The sequence below is a fragment of the Echinops telfairi genome, unplaced genomic scaffold (assembly GCF_000313985.2).
Source record: "Echinops telfairi isolate 266 unplaced genomic scaffold, ASM31398v2 ScPeMD7_60;HRSCAF=208, whole genome shotgun sequence".
NCBI lineage: Eukaryota > Metazoa > Chordata > Mammalia > Afrosoricida > Tenrecidae > Echinops > Echinops telfairi.
The window spans coordinates 2,041,110-2,047,982 of NW_022103958.1; the positions used below are offsets into that span (position 1 = coordinate 2,041,110).

The 6,873-nt window shown below is 37.8% G+C and overlaps 1 pseudogene; it reads right to left on the reverse strand.

Moving 5' to 3' along the window:
* Positions 1-5,312: 5,312 nt before the first annotated feature.
* On the reverse strand, positions 5,313-6,234 carry LOC101655886 (annotated as a pseudogene).
* Positions 6,235-6,873: the final 639 nt, after the last annotated feature.

Consider the following 6,873-nt stretch of genomic DNA (forward strand, 5'->3'; position numbering starts at 1 on the left):
TCTTTGGAATGGGTCCAAATAGCCCATACAAATCAGTATCAAGGACTTGAATTGTATTAGTAGGCAAGCTTGGTGGGAAATCCAGTGGGCATGTTTGGACTCCAATAATGCCCCACAGAATCTACTACTTTAGCAGCATCAACCCCTAGAGAAGGGCTCAAGAAGTTCCCTTATGAGGATGCCTCCAGATACTGTTAAGTCATGTCCATGAGTGAACTAGAATATATAAAAATACTTGTGGAGGCCTTTTGCCCTATAGTGCCTCAAAATCATGGTAAGGGAATGCTACTGCTAATGCATCTCTGGTCACGAAGAAGACAAGATCAGGAATCTGGGTGTAATAAAATTGAAGTCTAGGATAGTCAACCCCTGTGTCACTCAGATCAACCATTTTTTTATCTCAGGATTTCAGAGAGGTGAAAGAGAGGTGAAAGCATGAGCAGGCCTTGGAACACCATTGTTGGTTTAAGAAGGGAGGCAGCAACAGGATAAGAAATGCAGGGGGCTGGAGGAACTGAGAGTGACTGCATGCTGATAGTGATCAAAGAAACAGGAACGCTGAGTTTATGAGGAACTGAAATATTCACTGGTCATGGTCTGAATGGCATTGTTGAATAAAAGCATGCCATTGCTAAATAACTAACGCATAACTATATGTGCAGATATAATATATCCTTTAAAAATATATGATCCAATGTGACAAGGGCAGGGGAAACACATACGCATTGAATCCATCTCCAAAAGGATTCAAAAGAAAGGAGAATAGTGCCAGCATCTGAGAAAGAGAACTGGAACATGAGTACCACTAGAGAGGGCTGGGACATTTACTTGGGGAATGACCATCCATAACCCATGGTAATTTTAAAATATGTACTATGTTCATATAGTAAAAAATCGTTTCCAGGAGGCAGCTGAAGTTTTCAAACCTCTCCTTCCTCAGTTCTTGCACAGCTTGCAAGAAAGACTTCAGAGAAAGGAGAACATTGAGAAAAGAATCCAAGAGGGGGTTTGAACTGAATGAGGCAGTTTACGGAGGAGCTACTTTGGTGCAGAAAGCTAATCCAGGAGCCACATAGAATGAAGAGCTACATTTTAATCCAACTAATTGCGGACCTTCCACTATTAGCTGATTTTCAGTTTCGTCCCCTTGCTTTCCAGAGTTCATACAATATCTAGGTTCCCTGTAAGTCAGGGTCAGTTCAATCACTGTGGGGGTAGTGTGACTATCTTATCTTTCCCTGATCACACCAGTCAAGATACTAATCAAACAAAGCATGAATAAAGGAAACTGTGATAAAATCATGATAAGTGGCAGATCAATACATCACAGTCATAGATAGGATTACAGAATCAGGAAGAAGACCACAAGTGAGACATGGACATTATGTGAGATAGAAGATCTTATAGGGCCTTCTAACCAGAGCAGTCAGGGCATGACTGATAGGGCACATAAGTCATGACTATGTGACCTCCTGTCCCCAGTGTGAGGATCTTCGTCAAGGATACACGCAGGCAAGTGCTAAAGAGAGACAACCCCTCCTGAGCTGACTGGAGAGGGTGGAGGCAATGCACTATCCAATGCACTTTGTGTAGGGGCAAGACTATCAACTTCTTTGGTTAACGATCAGAAGAAATTCAATGGAGGCTTAATCTATAGGAGGACTTTAAACATGGATTCTGGGCTTTGACTGTCATCCAATTTCAGAACACAGGGTGCTTAGAATTTAACCTGTTATACACACTTCCACTAGGGAGAAGCCCACTCTCAATTTCCAAAAACACAATGTCTTCATTATTTATATATTCAACAAATATTTGCTAATTTTAAAAATGATATTCACATGACAACAGATGCTTTCTATGTTCTTCTTTTATTTTATGTGGTTCTTTGATTATCAATTTACCTAGCATTTTGACATCCTAATTAGATTATATGCTTGTTTAAATTGCTGAAAAACTTTCAGAAAATATTCCTTAGGAAATTTAAGGATATTGAAGGTTTAATGCATTTTAAATATATCTACTGCTTTACCCTGAAACATGATATAGTTAATACATATAATCAATTTCATTTTATGTTATCATCATATTGTATTATTCTGGGTGCTTTATAGAAACAAGCCAAGGATTTGAACACATAAACATATAAAACCAAATTTCATGATTTTTATATTCCTTCTTCTTGTACCATGAGCACTGTGGGTGCTGTTCAGTAATCATTGGACTACTAACCACAAGGTTTGGAGTTCAAACTCACAGGAAGCTCTATGTGAGAAAGATAGGCCTATTTCCTCCAGTAAAATTTTGCAGCCTAAAAATCCTTACATAAGGCTCCCATGAGTCAGACTTGGCTTTAGGGCAGTGGTTTTATGAGTTAAAGGCTCAGGTGAGGGCCAGGGATGACTTCCTCTGGTTTCCCCATTGCCACAAAAACAAACAAACAAAAAAACAAACAAACTCACTACCATCAAGTCAATTCCCACACAAGCTGTGGGTCAAGTTTGCCTCCAACCTGTATCCCTCTTCACCTATTCTAAAAGTAAATGTTCCTCCTACAACTCTGTGTATCCTGGGTTCACTCATTTGTTACACCTCCCACACAGAATTCACAGACAATACTCACCACTGTGGAGGTTTATTAAGAAAGTTACCAAGTTACTACAAGTTAGGATGAGAAAACTTTAAGGATAAAGTCTTTTGTGTACAGTAGTATCTCTTCCCAACTAGTAGCTCCAACTCTGTCTGGTCTTCAGCCTCTCTGCTAGACAGGCTCTAGACTTTTGCCTTGTCCTGTGGGTCAGAAACCTGTCACCCTGCACTATGATCTTGCTACTTCTTAGCTCTGCCTCATAGCTTAGTGCCGATCTTTTGCATAGTTTCATGGTTTCTGTGTGGCAAGATCTCTGGTGCCATTGCTGCTTCCTCCTCTTCAGACAGTAATCTTGCAGGTTCTTGGCTATGCTTTCTGAATGATCTTGGGTTTTTTGGTTCCTGCTTTGAGATGACTGTCTTAGTCCCAAAGTAATGACAAAGGCAACTAATCACCTCTACTACTGTTTCACACACTCTGTGCCATGGTCCCACCCCCCAATCACATGGTGAGAGTCACAAAGACTTGAACAGATGAACCATATTTAAATTGGAAATTTCACCTCACCCCAAAGACAGGATGACATGAAAATAAGACCCTTATTCTAGAAATTAGAGTGCTGGTGACCCAGTGGTAGGTTTGCTGGATTGCAAACCAAGAAGGCCAGCCATTTGAATGCACACACTGTTAGGTGGGCAAAAGATGTGGCAATCTACCTTTATAAAGATTTACAGGCTGGAAAATGCTATAGAACAGTTCCACTCTCTCTTACCTAGTTGTCATGGGTTGGATTTGAGTTGAGAGTGGTGGAAATGTAACAATGAAATTAAAAATAAAGCTTGTAAATGTTTTTTTTTTTTTTAAGATTAAGCTTATAAATCCACTATGATCTCTGTTGTTTTACAAATTTTTACTAACTCCAAAATTTTAAAAAATCTGTCATTGTGTCTGATACCCTTTCAGATGGATTAGGTTTCTCCTGTGCGCTTTGAACTCAACCCCACGGAAAATCAGGACAACCTCACTGTGAGTCCGCATCAGCTCAATGGCATTGCTTTCCTTTTTCTCTATTCTTAGGCTTTCTGTGCATTTTCTTTAAGATCTGAGATTTTCCTATTGTATGATCATGATATACCTCAGATAGTTCAAAGGAACATCTAATTTAAATAGACATTATTCTCTACCCAAACATAATATTTTCCCAGATACATTTGATTGTACTAAAAGTCACTTAGATATATTTTCAGCAAAAATTACACACATAGTCTCATTTTATTTTGTGTTCTGATAGTTTCATTATAAATTTGCCATAAGCTATACTTCATGTACCAAAAGGACCTTTGGACACATCTGTTTTCAAAGACTGGGGGCTATAGTGGCCAAGCCCTTGGACTTCAGGCTTCCTCATTTTAGTCAAGCACATAGACACTGAATAAAAGAAGCACACATGCTTGGATCACAAGCCCTGGTGGCACAGTGGATTGACCTTGAGCTGCTGCTAACTACAAAGAAGTCCAGTAGTTCATACCCACCAGTCAATCCTGGGGGGAAATATGAGGCTTTCTGCTCCTGTAAAATGTCTTAAATGTACTAGACCATTATTATGGACAGAAGACAAGGGACATATGGTAAAAGTATGTTTAATAATACATCAGGGAAAATGATTCATTTGAGCATCAAAGACATATTAATTCATTTAATGATATTTTGTGAGGGTTGGGCATATGCACACACTACATACTGATTCCAGAATTTCACATGAATAATTCAATTACACTGACAACATTCATTAAATTATGCAATCGCCTACACTCCCATTTTTCCTGTGTTCTTCCACCATTCTCACAAACACAATTGACCCTAAACTTCCTTTGAAAACGTTCTAGTTGCTGTTCTTAATTTGGTCCCATATAGGTGGTTCAATGACCTATCAACTCATCGCAAAAGTTTCCATTGTGCTCTTCACAACGACTTTTCCTTCACAAATATGGATATGACAGATGATGCCTATCATGAAATACATGTGTTATGGTTTGCAGAACTTTAAAAACATTCTTACTTATTTTTTAGTCATGGCTATTTCTAAGATGATGCATTAACATTCAATGTCTTTTCTTTATTTTAATATTGAAAGATAACAGTGAGTAATAATTAGTTCAGAATATCAATATGCAAAAAAAACACAACAAACCAAAAAATCTCTGATTCAAAAACATGGAAATATTCAAGCATAAGCCAGTGATCAAATAGGAAGGGAAATCTAATACACTGAGTTCAATTGACCTGCAGGTGTCAAAATAGATTGTCTATTTCAAAATGTATCTTAAAAGGAATGAAAATTTATAGAGAATTGGATGCACTGCATTTATGGATTCTCCCAAGTTTGCATGGTTTTGACTGGAAAAGTTCTTGCTTATCAAAAGAGTACAGATTCTGAATTATGATGCATTGTTCATATGCAGCAATGCAGAATTGAGCTTTCAGGAAAAGATTGATTCAAGTTGATGTTGCATTGGTCCATATAGATCTCAATTATTCTGGCAATGTGTCTAACTCTGACACAAAATGCTAGACATTTGCATCATACAGTTAACTATAAAAACAATGACTATTTTACATCTGATTGACTATTGTACAATAACATACACAACTCTATTGGATGTCTTTCCACATAGAATCCTATTATTGAACATGTCATCTTATCCTCATGTCATCATTTGCTTTATGACATAATTTTAACACTCCACAGCTTTCTTATGGCATTCTTTACTTCCGCATTCCTTAAAGTGTAGATGAGTGGGTTGAGAAAAGGTGTACCGATGGTATAAAACACTTCCACCAATTTGTCCACAGGAAAAGTGGTTGGTGGACGTGCGTATATGAATATACATGGTACAAAGAATAAGATGACAACAATGATGTGAAAGGTGCAAGTAGAGAGGTTTTTTTCCCTCGCTTTTGCACTGTGATTTCGCAGTGAATGCAAGATGACAAAGTATGAGATCATTAGAAGAAAGAAACTAATGGAACAAAGACTCCAACTACTGGCCACAAATAGGAGGTTGATCACATACGTGTCCATACAGGCAAGTTTCAACAAGGGCTGAAGATCACAGCAATAATGATCAATCAAATTGGGTCCACAGAAGGGCAGTTTCAAGGCCAGGACAATCTGAGTAATAGAATGTATAAAAGGTCCCATCCAGGCAAGAATAATCAAGATGATGCAGACCTGTCGTCTCATAATGGTTGGGTAACGCAGAGGCTTACAGATGGCCACATAGCGATCAGCAGCCATGAGGATGAGGACAAAGATCTCCATGGCACCAAATAAATGCAGTGCAAAGACTTGTGTCATGCACTCATTGTAGGATATGACTTTCTTTGCAGAGAGAGCATCTGCAAGTAGTCTCGGGGCGATGCTAGTTGTAAAGCAGATATCAGCAGAGGATAAATAAAAATAGAAAGAAATACATGGGACTCCCTAGTGATCGACTGAACTTGATGGTCACAATAATGAGCAAATGTCCCACCACAGTTCCAGCGTAGAAAACTAAGAAGATCATGAATACCCCTTTCTGCTTCACAGGATCTTGTGTCAATCCTAACAGTATGAACTCAGTAACACTCCTATTTTGATGCATTGCTTCAGTAGATGTGGGGAAAGTAGATGTTCGAATTAATCTGCAAGGAGAAATTAAATAGTTTGCAAAATGAATACTGCGCTTGTAGTTCAAATGCCTGTGGCTGACCATGGAAGTTGTACTTACCTGTGAGCAACCACATCTTTGTTTATTGTGTTTTATGAACAAACTGAAATACATAATACTTAAATATTTAAGCTGCTGCTTGTAAGGTTCTGGAAAGAAAATCTTGAACACAGAAGTGGTTCATTAAAAATAATTAATATAAATGTGAAAGATTTGCTATCAGTAGATAATTAACTGAGTTAAATATTGGTATTCAGTTTTCAGCAATTATTTTCAGAAGTAACCTGTTTAAAAACACCCACATATACATATTAAACATTTGAAATGTTTAATTAATCTCATCATAAATTAAGACATGAAATCTGAATACCAGCTAGATTTTGTTTTCAAATACAAGTAAAGTTTTTTGAATATCAATTAAATTAGCATCTAGTGCTTGCAAAGGCATGGAGTCCCAACCATCTCCTATTGTCTTTATGAGTTTAAATGAGTTAATCCCTCAGGCTGTGATGTTCACCATACTCCGTATTAAATATTTATCAGCCATTGATTACATTTCCTGTAGATTCAATT